The sequence below is a fragment of the Anomaloglossus baeobatrachus genome, chromosome 10 (genome assembly GCF_048569485.1).
Source record: "Anomaloglossus baeobatrachus isolate aAnoBae1 chromosome 10, aAnoBae1.hap1, whole genome shotgun sequence".
NCBI classification, from domain to species: Eukaryota; Metazoa; Chordata; class Amphibia; order Anura; family Aromobatidae; genus Anomaloglossus; species Anomaloglossus baeobatrachus.
In genome coordinates this window covers 79,535,746-79,551,467 of record NC_134362.1, presented here as the reverse complement: position 1 = coordinate 79,551,467, position 15,722 = coordinate 79,535,746, and positions in this window count along the sequence as shown.

Here is a 15,722-nt window from a genome sequence, read left to right as displayed (position 1 = left end):
CGATTACGGAGCTCAATTCCCTCAATATTCGTGGATGAATGCCATCTGGCCCTGGGGATTTGTCAATGTTTAATTTACTCAGACGTAGGCGTACTTCATCTTGTGTTAAATTAATTATATCGGGTGGTGGACTTTGATTTTTCACTTGTTGAATGATCCCTGGTACAGTCAGTTCCTTGGTGAATACAGATGAGAAATGCCTATTTAATATCTCAGTCTTTTGTTTGTCCTCTATAACTAACTTGTTATTATATTTTAAGGGGCCAATACTATCCTTTGTTTTCCTTTTGGCATTAATGTATTTATAAAAGATTTTGGGATTTATTTTAATGTCATTGGCGATTTTTGTTTCAGTAGCTAATTTTGCTTGTTTGATTTCTTTTTTACATTTCCTATTGATATCTTTATACTCCTGCAATGCTATTTCTGTATTCTCAGCCTTTAAGATTTTAAATGCCCTTTGTTTTTGTTTTATTATACTTTGTACAGTCTTATTTATCCATAGTGGTTTCTTTTTATTCCTGGACATTTTATTACCAGAGGGTATACGTTTTTTACAGGACTCTAGTAGTAAATCCTTAAACTTACCCCATTTATGTTCGGTATCCCCAGTTACCATGACTTTGTCCCAATCTACACATTTAAGCTCTTCCCTTAATTTGTTGAAATCAGCTTTCCTAAAATTCCAGGTTTTAGCATTCCCCCTTTGAAATGTTCTATTGAATATTATGTTGAAGCTTACCATATTATGATCGCTGGTGCCCAAGTGCTCCCGGACCTGTAGATCTGAAATTGTATCCGGTCTATTTGACAGGACCAGATCTAGCAAATTATCTCCCCTGGTCGGTTCACCTACCATCTGAGAGAGGAAATGGTCTTGAATGGTAGATAAGAACTTACAGCTTTTAGCAGAACCAGAAGATTCTATGTCCCACTGAATGTCTGGATAGTTGAAATCCCCCATAATAAGAACCCGATTATTATTATTATCTGCCTTTTCAATTTGTTCCAGCATTTCACCCTCTATTTGTTCAGGTATGTTAGGAGGCTTATAGCAAACTCCAATTAGCATTTTTCCATTATTCCCATCCCCATGTACATTTACCCATACTGACTCTACATTGTTGCTGTTCCCCTCAATGTCATCATACAACACAGGTTTTAGGTTAGATTTAATAAATATACACACCCCACCACCTTTTTGGCCTTTCCTGTCCTTCCTAAATGTACTATAACCCTGTATGTTTGTCACCCAGTCATGGCTTTCATCCAGCCAGGTTTCCGTAATGCCCACCACATCATAATCCATGGTTGACATAAGAGTCTCCAATTCATTCATTTTGTTTGCAAGACTTCTTGCATTTGCCAGTAGACATTTAATCCTATTAACACCTTTATTACTCCTAGCCTCCCTACGTTCCTTGTATGTCCCATCCCCCCCTAATCCTTCATTGACCCCTACCGTCTCCCTGTCTCTATCTGCTCTATCTATCCCCTTATTTGCTCCACTACCCTCCCTCCCCCCCGATCCTAGTTTAAAAGCTCCTCCATCCGTCTGACCATTTTCTCCCCCAGCACAGCTGCACCTTCCCCATTGAGGTGCAGCCCGTCCCTACCGTAGAGCCGTAGAGGGTTGCGGTGAAGGATGTTGGCACCGCCGCTGTCTGTTGATGGGGCGCCCGGGGCTAATGGAGCAGGGGGCAGCAAGATGGGATCCTCTCCACGGGTAGGGTAAGCGTAGTACCGGGGCCCGGAGGAGACGAACATGCGAGTGATGGCTGCTGGAGGTGGCGCGCCAGACTGGACCGGGGGACAATGGTGTACTCTCAGTTCAATAATTTCACACAAGTCCAGTAGTAAACCAAGTTGCCAGTGGCCGCCTGCCTTTGGAGGGTGCATTTGGGTCCCGCACCCAGGTTGATGAGCAGTTAACCGTGGCGCACAACATTGCTAACACCTGTCACACATACTTACCTGCCCTGCAATGTCGCTGTGGCCGGCGATCCGCCTCCTTTCTAAGGGGGAGGTTCGTGCAGCGTCACAGCAATGTCACACGGCAGCCGTCCAATTGCAGAGGAGGGGCGGAGATGAGCGGCCGGAACATGCCGCCCACCTCCTTCCTTCCTCATTTCCGGTGGATGCAGGTAAGGAGATGTTCGTCGTTCCTGCGGTGTCACACATAGCGATGTGTGATGCCGCAGGAATGACGAACAACGTCGTACCTGCAGCAGCACCGGTATTAACGAAATGAGCGATGTGTCAACAAACAACGATTTTTCATGTTTTTGTGCTCATTGATCGTCGCTCATTGGTGTCACACGCTGCGATGTCAGTAACGGCCCCGGATGTGCGTCACTACCGACGTGACCCCGACGATATATCGTTACCGATGTCGCAGCGTGTAAAGCACCCTTAAGTGTGGGTTGTGATGGTAACAAGGAGGATGTGAACTATTTGTGACTACCTGGTTTTGCCAGGGCGTCACAAGCCCACCTAGCATGTTATCAATAGGCACTCAGGGGGCGTCATTACTTTTTAAAGGGACTTGTGTTATTCCTAAAGGGGGCAGTCAAGAGCGTATTTTTTGTCTTCTTATTACTGCTCTAGGGGGCCAATAATTACCTTGCCCCAGACGCAGGCAACACACACTACGTCACAACCTAGAAGTTTTACAATTATAAAGTATGGTAATACAAAGATAAATAAATATAAGTGAATGATAAAAAAAGCATAATAATCATAACAATAATAAAAAAATCTTTATTTCAACAGCGCTGTACAATTCAGGAGGATCAGATACAAACAAGTAACTTATAGAAAATACAATAATTAGAGTCGTAAAAAAAGACAACCATGCTCGTGAGAGCTTACAATCTACAAAGATGTGTGGGGGGACAAGGTACAAGTGCTTATTTCCAATGACAATCCAGCCATCTCAAAGAAATGGGGGATAGCATATTCACTTAGCGCACGCGTCTGTCCACACAATGAATGAAGACGTACATATTACATATGTGACAATGTGCAAAAAAGGGTAGTTCCAAAAATTGTTCATACTCTGCAACATTGTGCACTGGATTCCCAGGGATTACTTTTAGGGATTATCTGAACATGAAAAATAGGTAAAATTGCAAAGTGCTTATATAAAAACAAGGGACTTTATAATTTATTTGTTTTTAGAAATCCTCTCTGACATCTAGACCAGAGAGACATTTAATGTTTTAGCTTACAGCATGTTGCAGAGATTACCGGCCACCTCTGGAGTCTATCAGTGGTGGTCGGACTGATAGTCAATACGTGTAGCTTCAGAGCCCCAGGATCCGGTCAGCTTCATCCTCCCTGCACTTATTTAATGCTGCAGAGGAAAGCTGCCTCCTATAGCAGAATGGGAGAACATCCACTGCCGGCCAGTGGCTCAGCCATGCCGCCCACCCAGAATGGCACGGAGAACATATGAACAATCAGTGGGGCCAACAATGTATACCACAACTATAAATGACAAGTAATGATTGGAGGAAGCCGGGCACAGGTTATCATAGGATATATCCATCTCTGGACTCTGCTGGTCATCTTTGGTTATGTTGAGTAGATGAAGAATAAACTGTGTTCTATGATTTACCACCTGATTCTTTTCTCTTCTGTTGTATTTTGGTGCAACTTTGACGCAATTTAAAATATAAGTGCAACAATCTCACTGCAATACTCATCAATGGAGCCGAGCAAGACTGACATGAACCACCTGCATTGGGCGGCTGCAGATGTCACAATATATCACATGTTCCATGAGGTTCTCTGTGATGTCATGCTGCTCTGTGACATCACATAACCTGTGACTTGTGCGCTCGGCCATCTTCTTTCCCTCTGTGGACCTTTACCGTCTGACGTGTGAAGGTGCACTTTTTTTTTCTCTTGCTCAGTGAACTTCTGATTGTGATAATACCACAAGATGAGAGTTAGAGTGGGAAAAAAGCGGAAAAATACTTCCAACAGAGAAGAGACAACCAGTTCTAACAACAGGGATGGTCTCTTATTTAGATATAGTGATGTCCCTCGCATCACCAGAGTGGACACTAAGAGGGAGTGTAACACCCCCAACTTACAGCCTCTCCGAAGAGGAAGAGACAAGTCTAGGACTCAGGAATCGAGGACCAGAGATGAGGCTCCTTATAGAAAAAGGAGATGTGTTAATGCTGGAGAGGGTGAAGCCCTAAACAGCCCCCAGAAATGCAGGTGGGCCCCAGAGTTTTCAAAAGTAAGAGAGAACAACTGGAAGAGAAATGATCCTCCACTGATAGATGGTTGTTATGTAAAGCTAAATATCGTCATCAGAACCGTCAAGTCTATGGGTGCACAAAAAAAATCAGACCCCACACAGATCATCCACATTGCATCCGATTTTTCCAGAGACTTTGCAATTATTAACATAAGAAACTGTATTTGGTTTAGGAAATTTTATCAATTGTGTATATGTATATATATAAATATATATACTCTGGATGAAACTCAGATGATTCTTTTATTCGCTCATATGAAATTGTCCTAATGACTCCATGTTTACTGCTCTTTATCTCACCAGGAGAAAGCTCCACCAGGTCAGCTGCCACGTCATCCTCTTTGCCAGACACCCCGATGGTGGAGAGCTTCATCTACCACGAGGTTCTTGGGAAGGGACGTTTTGGAAAGGTTTGTAATTAATGGATTTTTCTCAAATTTGTACTTTTTTGACTAATGCTCATAAACTGTGAAACCCATAGAAAGATTGGGGTTTAATGATCCTCTCCTCATCATCAAAAGGGGTTATTAAGGATTAAAGACATCACTGTCTACTCTCAAAAACAGAGCCTCATCTGCAGCCCAGCTCCATTGAATTCAGAAGGATTGTATTGCTATTCCACACACAACCTGTAGACAGATGTGGCGCTGTTTGGGAAGAAAGTGGCTATATTTCTGTGCTCCCGGCAGCCCCTGTCACCTGGTTAGAGGGTTTTTTACTGTTTGGAATCTCAGCATTTCTCTGTAATTGTAGGGAAACCAACATCATATATTTAATATCACATGTGAAATACAACAGTACATGGTGTTTGTCAGGAAAAGGCGGGGAAGTCACTCAGAAATCCGCAGCTGTTCACTGATTTGTCACAAACACGACTACTCTCTAGCACCTCCCTTGTCTGCAGGCCACTTTTGGTACTGCAGGGCAATGCATAAGATGAGGCTGCTGAGCTAATAATGCCAAATATTGGAGGTCTCACAGCAAGGGTAAATGTATATATCACAGATTCCCGCTAATGGAATATATATATCCTCAGTACCCTTAATGATAGCACTCCAATAATTCTATGCAATAATAATTACGCTGCCACCAGCCAGGTAGCTGGGGACCCGTTTCAGATAGCATTAGGCCCTTCGGGTTTATTGGATTCGTATATGAAGCATGAGTAAAAGAAACTCTTAAATTTTTATATTTAATCCGAAAATAGGCAGTGTTTAAAAAAATATACAAGAATTTACAAAAGGGAACAATACACATACAGTATAGAAAGTTACATAAAAATAAAAAGTATAAACATGAAACTTACTAAGCTTGTGCCATAGAAGTGGCGTTTACTTAGGGAGTGGAGGGAACTCCAAGATGGTAGAAGAACGACCAGCATCACCCTTCATGATGCCCTCCAAGTACTGACTGACCCCCCAGAAAGGAGCTAGTTCCTATTATACCTTAGCTAAGCCCCCCTTTCTCTGCGACATTATTTTACAGTCGCTTGTGGGCTGTGCTCCGATGTTCACCAAGTTCCATAATTGTAGGGTTTTTCATATGTTTGCTCCTGGGTCACACAGGTGAAAGATATTAGCGTCATATTTTATATCTCGATTTTACAGTTACATTGATACCAAACACAACGCCTCTAGTACGATTTTACTGGCCAATACTAATTGGTCGTGATTCCGGCGATCTCCCCGTCGGGCGAGACGGTGCGCTGGGTTCCGCACGACACAGGGATTCTGGCAATATGTTTTTCATTTTTCTAGCATTAAAGCAGCACTTAAAACGTGCTTTGGAAGTTTTCCCGCCCAATAGCACAAAGGATTGTCTTTCTCTGCATCTTCTTTTTCTGTAGCTCTTCCATCACCCATGTCGTAAATACCTTAAGCTTTCAGGCCGATCAGATAATCGTCATGACGATCTGTAGCTGATGGTGGAAATGAGGGGGGCGAAGACCCTTCAACAGTTTTACATGACACCTCCCCCTTTTTGAGGTAGCATGGGAGATCGATTTGCCAATCGTCTCCTAAGCCTACCTCGCTGGCATCTCCCTGCCGGGACAACGCGTCAGCGTTGCCATGCTCAACACCCTTCCTGTGTTGAATGGTAAAATAATACTGCTCTAGTGCCAAGCTCCACTGCAGTAGCTTACCATTGTCGCCGGCCACCCGGTGTAGCCAGCTGAGAGGGTTGTGGTCTGTTACTATGGTGAAGTTGCGCCCATATAGGTAGGACTGCAGCTTCCGCAGGGCCCACACTATAGCGAGGCACTCCTTCTCCACAGTGGTGTAGGCCACTTCCCGAGGTAAGAGCTTACAGCTGAGAAACACCACCGGATGCTCTTCTCCCTCCCCATTTACCTGGCTGAGTACTGCACCCAGGCTAAATGCACTGGCATCTGTCTGAACTATGAACCGTCGGGTGAAGTCTGGGGCTTGTAGGATTGGGGAATTGGTGAGGGCAGCTTTCAGTGCCCACAGTCATCTGTCCAGGTGACTACTTGCGGTAGCTTCTTTTTGGTGAGGTCCGTCAACGGCTTAGCAAGAGCACTATAGTTAGGAACAAACTTCCTATAGTAAAACCTAAAAAATGTAACCCCAATTTTTCAATGAATAAAGGTGGGGATACACCAAAAAGAGGACCACGAATAGTCAAGGTGAAATACAAAATTTAATAATTTGTACAAAAGGTGATACAGGACACACAGTGGAGGCAGGCTAGATGGAAACAGCCTGCCAGGAAACAACCCACAGCAATACCAGGACACCCCACCAGATGACAGCCTGCTGACAGGCAGCAATGTAATAAAGATGGTACAAGGTAAAAAGGTAAAAAGAGGCCCAAGAAAAGTCACAAGGGACAGTGTGAAAGATGGATTATACAAAGGAGATCTGTAAAACCCCCTAAAAAGTCCCAAAGAGCACGAGGGCATAAATAACTAATCACTGTTACCTTGCGTCATGTCAGAGCAGGAATGGTGGATGTGTCCGGGCGTGGGGGCGGGGCCTCGACGCGCGTTTCACCAAAGGCTTCGTCAGCTAAGTGGACTTTTAGCCAGAGAAGCAATGGCATGTGTGATAGGATGTCCATGTCACATGTCCCTGCATTATAAAAACGGGTATCTGCCCGTCTGGACGCCATTATCTCTTCTGCGTCTGGGTGTCAGTCACCGCTGGCGTAGCTCCTGTCTCCAATACTGCTGTGTACGCTCTACACACAGCGCTATACAGAATAGGGATAGAAGTTTCTATTAGCCCTTGTAAGGGCTAATAACAGCAGGCTCAGAGCCATAGGTGACAGTCAGGTCCGTGGAAACGGATTTTAACAGCTACAGAAGATAACAGCGCCTGCGTAGCTAAGGTCAGGGACTTCCTCGCTGCTTTTCCCCATTAGGAGGGATAGAAAGTGAGGCTTCCTTTCCTGTACACTGACCCACAACCCTGCCACTGTACCCTCCTGCCCTTTGCACACTCAAGTTCATTGTTACTAAGCCATTATACTAGCAAACACTGAGTAAACTTAGTGGCATCCTAAAAGTGGCTGTTGGACTTCCATTAGTGTCCCACTAGTGCAAATCTATTTGCAGCACCACTGCATTGCACACTCAAGCTCATTGTTACTACGCCATTATACTAGCAAACACTGAGTAAACTTAGTGGCATCCTAAAAGTGGCTGTTGGACTTCCATTAGTGTCGCACTGGTGCAAAGCTATTTGCAGCACCACTGCATTGCACACTCAAACTCATTGTTACTAAGCCATTATACTAGCAAACACTGACTAAACTTAGTGGCATCCTAAAAGTGGCTGTTGGACTTCCATTAGTGTCCTACTAGTGCAAATCTATTTGCAGCACCTCTGCATTGCACACTCAAACTCATTGTTACTAAGCCATTATACTAGCAAACACTGAGTAAACTTAGTGGCATCCTAAAAGTGGCTGTTGGACTTCCATTAGTGTCCCACTGGTGCAAAGCTATTTGCAGCACCACTGCATTGCACACTCAAACTCATTGTTACTAAGCCATTATACTAGCAAACACTGAGGAAACTTAGTGGCATCCTAAAAGTGGCTGTTGGACTTCCATTAGTGTCCCACTAGTGCAAAGCTATTTGCAGCATCACTGCATTGCTCACTCAAGCTCATTGTTACTAAGCCATTATACTAGCAAACACTGAGTAAACTTAGTGGCATCCTAAAAGTGGCTGTTGGACTTCCATTATTGTCCCACTGGTGCAAAGCTATTTGCAGCACCACTGCATTGCACACTCAAACTCATTGTTAGTAAGCCATTATACTAGCAAACTATGCTGCCAGTTTAAGGGCCGTAGTTGCATTGTCAGGGATAGTTATTGTTGTTTATTCTGCTATTAATAAAGATAGACCACGGCTGCAATCTACACCATCTCTCAATTTTTACTACCATATTTTAAGTGCACAATCTTGTCGCAATCAAAATGAGTGGCAAAATGACAGATGCTGGAGGAAAGGGGAAGAGGCGTGTTGGAAAAGGAAAAAAGGGTTTGTCCATGGGGAAGGTGGCAAAGTTCCATTAACATCTGCTGAAGATAGACCATCTTCCAGCAAAAGTAAGATGTCTACTACTTACCGTGGACAATCCGATGTGCTCCCTTTTTACGGACACTAACAACTGGAACAAAGGTAGATGATGGCCAAAAAAAGAAAATGCTTGAATGGATCTCAAGTTGTCCAACAAGTGCCCTCTCCGCCACCTCAACTACTGCATCCAAAAAACACCAGTCCTCTGAGTTGTCATCCCAATCACACTTGCTTTCTCCCAGCTCTGAAGTCTCCATCCGCCCTGCACAGTATGGTGGAACTGAGATGGCTGAGTCTGCAGAGCTGTTCAGTCACACTACAGCCTGGGAATCAGAGGTCTGCTCCCAAGCTTCAGTGAGTAAAGACCAGGAAATGGTCTGCAGTAATGCCCAGAACCTTTGTGACTCAGATTCAGGCCGTGAGGACCAAGTTTCTGAGCATAATGTTGACCCTTATTCACAAACTGTAACATCTGTTGTTATAGACAAAGAGGAACATACTGATGACGATGAGACGCAGATACCAGATTGGGATGACAACTTAAATATTGGTTTACGTCAGGAAGAGGCTCGGTCTGAGGGTGAGGGGAGTGCAAACACAACGCTTGATGAGGAAGTTCTAGATCCCACCTACTGTCAACCCACAGTCAGGCACTCGAGGAGGTCAACAGAGGCGGTGGAGGAGGATGCTAGTGACGACGAAGTTACCTTGCGCCTTCCTGGACAGAGGAGTAGTACCGGTAGCACGTCTACAACTGCATCCTCAGCCACCACTCTGCCTCTGAGCACTAGTCGGGGGGGCTCAGCAGGTCGCATGCCCTCTAAGCCTTGCCTAGCCTGGACCTTTTTTGACATAGAAAAAGATCGCCCGAATCATGTGATATGTAAAATTTGTCATGATTCTGTTAGTAGAGGGCAAAACCTCAGGAGTTTGACAACTTCTTCCATGAATCATCACATGAATAAATATCATATGTCCCAGTGGAAAGCTCACCGTGCTGCAATGCGGTCTAGCGGAGCGAACCATCCACCGCCTGCCCCTTCAAGTGCATCCGTGCGCTCTTCATCTTCTAGGACTGTGAGGACAGCTGTCACACCTGGTTTTCCACGCACAACTTCCACCACTGTAACCTCAACAGGCAGTTTGCTTGGTAGGTCGTCATTTGGTTTGGAAGGGGAAACAAGTGCGTGTGTACAGCTCTCTCAGACATCGATAGCATCAACGTTGGATGAAGGCGACATCATGTCTACGCCTGCACTTTCCTCACAAACCTGCATTTTTTCAGGGACACCCTACTCACCACCGTCTACACACAGCAGCCAGATCTCTGTCCCTCAGATGTGGACAAATAAAAGGCCATTTCCTGCGACCCATGACAAAGCTAAGAGGTTGATGTTATCCCTCTGTAAGCTCTTGGCTACCGAAATGCTGCCTTTCCACCTGGTGGACACACAGGATTTTAGAGACCTTATGTCTGTCGCTGTGCCCCAGTACCAGATGCCCAGTCGCCACTACTTCTCTAAGAAAGGTGTGCCTGCGCTACACCAGCATGTCGCACACAACATCACCGCTACCTTGAGAAACTCTGTGTGTGAACGGGTGCATTTCACCACCGATACTTGGACCAGTAGGCATGTACAGGGACGTTACATGTCGCTGACTGGGCACTGGGTAACTATGGTGATAGATGGTGAGGGGTCTGCTGCACAAGTCTTGCCGTCCCCACGACTTGTGTGTCAATCCTCTGTCTGTCCAAGTTCCGCCACTGCTTCTGCCTCCTCGACCTCGTCTGGGTCCTCCACCTCCGCCCCAAGCCTGCCTGGTCAGGCCACCTGCATTGTAACTGCGCAGAAGGAATCACGCACCCCTCATTACTATGCTGGCAGCAGAGCGCAATGGCATCAGGCGGTCTTTAGCTTCAAATGTCTTGGAAATAAGAGTCACACAGCGGCTGAGTTGTGGGCAGCTCTGGAAACTGAGTTTAATAAATGGTTGTCTCCACTCAACCTGCAGCCTGGTAAGGCCATGTGTGACAATGCTGCAAACCTGGGTGCGGCCCTTCGCCTGGGCAAGGTGACACACGTGCCTTGTATGGCTCACGTGTTGAACCTTGTTGTCCAGCAATTATTAACAGACTATCCCGGCCTAGATGGCTTTCTGAACAGGGCACGAAAACTGTCTGCTCACTTCCGCCGTTCAACCACCGCTGCTGAGCGACTTTCATCGCTCCAGAAGTTCTTCGGCCTGCCGGTTCATCGCCTGTAATGCGATGTGCCGACACGCTGGAATTCGACACTCCACATGTTACAGCGACAGTGGCAGCACCGTCGAGCCCTGGTGCAATACGTCATGACGTATAGCCTGGGCCAACGAGATGCAGAGGTGGGCCAGATCACCCTGATGGAGTGGCCTCAGATTAAGGACCTATGCACCCTTCTGCACAGTTTCGACATGGCGACGAATATGTTTAGCACTGACAATGCCATTATCAGCATGACAATTCCAGTCATTTACATGCTGGAGCACACACTAAACACTATTCGGAGTCAGGGGGTGGGAGAACAGGAAGGAGAGGAACTACAGGAGGATTCATATGCGCAAGACACAACAACGTCACCAAGGTCCAGAAGTTCATCATCACCAACGCGGCAGGCATGGGACCATGGGGGACAGGGATCAACAAGGGCGCAAAGTAGCAGGCGAAATGTTGAGGAAGGTGCAGGAGAACATGAAGAAATGGAGGACGAACTGTCCATGGACATGGAAGACTCAGCGGATGAGGGAGACCTTGGTCAAATTTCTGTTGAAAGAGGTTGGAGGGAGATGTCAAAGGAAGAAAGAACAGTTAGCACCTCTATGCCACAAACACAGCGTGGACTTGGTCCGCATGGCTGCACAAGACACATGAGCACCTTCTTGCTGCACTACCTACAACATGACCCTCATATTGTCAAAATTAGAAGTGATGATGAGTACTGGCTTGCCACACTATTAGATCCCCGGTACAAGTCCAAATTTTGTGACATAATTCCAGCCATAGAAAGGGACGCACGTATGCAGGAGTATCAGCAGAAGCTGTTACTCGATCTTAGCTCGGCTTTTCCACCAAACAACCGTGCAGGTGCAGGGAGTGAATCTCCCAGTTGTAACTTGACAAACATGGGACGGTCTCGTCATCTTCAACAGTCTACCCGTACCAGTAGCACCATATCTGGTGCTGGTAACAGCAATTTTATTGAATCTTTTCATAATTTTTTTAGACCTGATATGGATAAACAGTGGAAACCACCCAAGTGACTCCATTTTGGAAACTAGACCCCTCAAGAAAGTGTTCTAGATATGTGGTGAGCACCTTGAACACCCAGGTGCTTCAAAGAATTGTATAAAATTGAGCTATAAAAATAATGTCACTTTTTTCCCACAAAAATGTTGTTTTTTTTCCAAATTAAGCAATTTTACAAGGGTAACAGGGGACATTTCACCATCAAATTTGTTGTACGATTTCTCCTGAGTATATGGATACCCCATATGTGATAGAAAACTACTGTTTGGGTGCACGGCAGGGCTTGGAAGGGAAGGAGCGCCATTCCACTTTTGGATTTCAAAATTGACAAGAATTGTAGCATTTGGCTAGCCCCTGGTGTACATAATCAGTGGAAACCCAAGACAAGTGACCCCATTTTGCAAACTAGACCACTCAAGGTATGTATCTAGATGTGTGGTTTTATCTCCATATTTAGCATTTGCACAAGGTTAATAAGAGAAATTGCGCCATACAATTTGTTGTGCAATTTCTCTTGATTACGCTGGAATTCCATATACTCCTCAGAAGGGAAGGTGCATTATTTGATTTTTGAAGTGCAAAAAGTGACACCATTTTGGAAACTACACCCCTCAAGGAATTTTTCTAGGAGTGTGGTGATCATCTTCAAGCCTTTGGTGCTTCACAGAATGCTATATATAATATTGAAAATGAAATTTATTTTTTTTTTCAACTAAAATGATACTGAAGACATAATTTTTAAATTTTACAAGGTTAGCAAGAGAAAATGGACCACAAAATTTATTAAGCAATTTTTAGAGTGTTAATCAGCAGGGCCGAAAGGGGAGGGGACGCCAACATGGGTCCCGACATCTCTTCCCGTGCCGGTCAACTGTCGTTGTTTGCTGTCGGCACAGATCTATCACTGACTGTTTTCATACAGTGACAGTTTAAAGCCATGACTGACATAGCACGCCATGATGAGGGAACTGACACTTGATCATGTCGTACTATGAACATTGTACCGCCCCCGTAGCAGCGGCCGAGCCACTCGGATCCGGAACCGCAGTGGCTCGAGGGGTCTCCGGACCCCTGTGGTGAATTACACCACAGCTGCCGCAAATACTGCGGGACCTACTGAAGCCCATATGGATCCAGAAAACAGTTAAGTTTGGAGGAGGAAAAATCATGGTCTGGGGTTACATTCAGTATGGGGGTGTGCGAAACATTTGCAAGGTGGAAGGCAATATCAATAGCCTAAAATATCAAAAAGTATTAGCTACCTCTAGGGGTCAAATTCTGCAGCAGGATGGTGCTCCATCTCATACATCCATTTCTACAACAAAGTTCCTCCTGGCAAAGAAATTCAAGGTGCTTAAGGACTGGCCAGCCGAGTCACCAGAGATGAACATCATTGAGCATGTTTGGGGTAGGATGAAAGAGGAAGCTTGGAAGACAAAACCAAAGAATCTAGATGAACTCTGGGAGGCATGTAAGACTGCATTCTTTGCTATACCTGATGACTTCATCAATAAATTGTATGAATCATTGTTGAACCGCATGGATGCAGTCCTTCAAGCTCATGGAAGTCACACAGAATATTAAATATGGCTCTAATAGCACCACAACTCATTCACCAATGTTATGCAACATATCTTTGTATTAGAAGTTAATTATTTGTTTGAATTTCACATTACTTTCTGTGGGCGACAAAACTTTTGTCTTGCCAAAATCTGACCTTTCTGTGTTCATTAAATGATCATTATTTCAGCTTTGCAGCAATTTTATTTTCATAACCTAAACCAAATTCGGGAGGGTTTCAGCTTTCAAAAGACTAATTTATAAAACCAATGGATGAATTTAAAGTCAGGTTATAAACTTTTTACATACTGTAACATGGATAAGCGACAGAACTTCTGTCAGAGACTGTAGTACAGCCATACTGATGGTCACTATAAAATTAATAAAACATAACGGAAAACAAATAGATTAATTTTATTTTATGCACTCTTTAACCCCTTCACCCCCGGGAAATTTTCCGGTTTTGGGGGTTTTTTGCTCCCCTTCTTCTGAAAGCTGTAACTTTTTTATTTTCCACCAATTTTGCCACATGAGGGCTTGCTTTTTTGTGTACTTTTAATTGAATCCATAATTTTACCATATAGAATACTGGAAAATGGCAAAAAAATTCCAAGTGTGGACAAATTGCGAAAACAGTGTGATTGCATGATTGTTTTGGGATTATTTTATTCACTGTGTTTACTATATGGAAAAACTGATGTATTGGTGTGATGCCTCAGGTCAGTATGAGTTTGTAGACACTAAAGGGGGCTTTATACAGTAGCGATATCGCTAGCAATATGTAGCGATAGCGAGCATGTAAGTACCCGCCCCCGTCGCGCATGCGATTGTTTGTGATCGTTGCCGTAGCGAACATTATCGCTACGGCAGCATCACACATACTTACCTGGTCGGCGGCGTCGCTGTTACTGCCGAACGATCCCTCCTTCAAGGGGGAGGGACGTTCGGCATCACAGCGACGTCACTGCAACGTCACTAAGCGGCCGGCCAATCAAAGCGGAGGGGCGGAGATGAGCAGGATGTAACATCTGTTAGGGCCAGGTGGACAGGCAGACCCAGGAGGTGGATCCACTGGGCTGAACACCTCACCGAGGGCAAGGTGCCCGGTAGCCGGAGCACTACAGGTAGCAGGACAGTCCGTTCAGAGGAGTGTAGAAGTCCCTGGGACCACGGAGTCACTGAAGGTAGTCCGGGTGACGGAGCTCAGGTTCGGAGGCCGAGATGACGTCAGGCAGAGTCCGGAACCGACGGAGCGAGAAGACGGGTCACCACAGGGATCGGAGATGGTATGAACTTGACGGGATGGCAGACCGTCACCGTTCGGGGTTCGGGTATCGTCAGAACCGGTTGGCGAGGCAGGAGCGGCTCTAGGAGAGAGATAGGTAAGTATACCACAAAACACAAGGAGACCTGACTCCTAGCTTAGCAAAACACGAAGAACAGGCCCCGCCCACTTGGAAAGGATCTCCCTATATACTCTGTACCTGATTCTTCAATATCCTGTTGGAGGACACTGGCCCTTTAATTTAAGAGAGGGTCAATGACCGCACGTGCGCCCTAATGCGCATGCGCGAGGCCCGGGTGCCAGAAGCCAGAGCAGGGAGCGGTGAACAGGAGGCAGGAGAGCCGGGCTGGAGCAGAGTTGCCGACGGGCGCCGGGAGCGGGGACCAGGCTGCCTGGGGACTGCAGGTGATGGGACATGGAGGCTGTGGAGCGGGGGACGCCTGGCAGAGGAGCCGGGAAGCGAGGCAGGGGAGCCGGGGAGCGTGGCAAGGGAGCCGGGAAGCGAGGCAGGGGAGCCGGAGAGCTTGGCCAGGGAGCCGGGGAGCGTGACAACATCCCGCCCACCTCCTTCCTTCCGCATTGTGGACGGCGGCAGGTAAGGAGATGTTCCTCGCTCCTGCGGTGTCACACATAGCGATGTGTGCTGCTGCATGAGCAATGAACCACCTGGATAAACAACCCTTACAGATTTTTGAGTTTGGGACGACCTCTCAATGGTGAACGATTTTCACCATTTTTGAGGTCGCTTAAGGTCGCTGGTCAGTGTCACA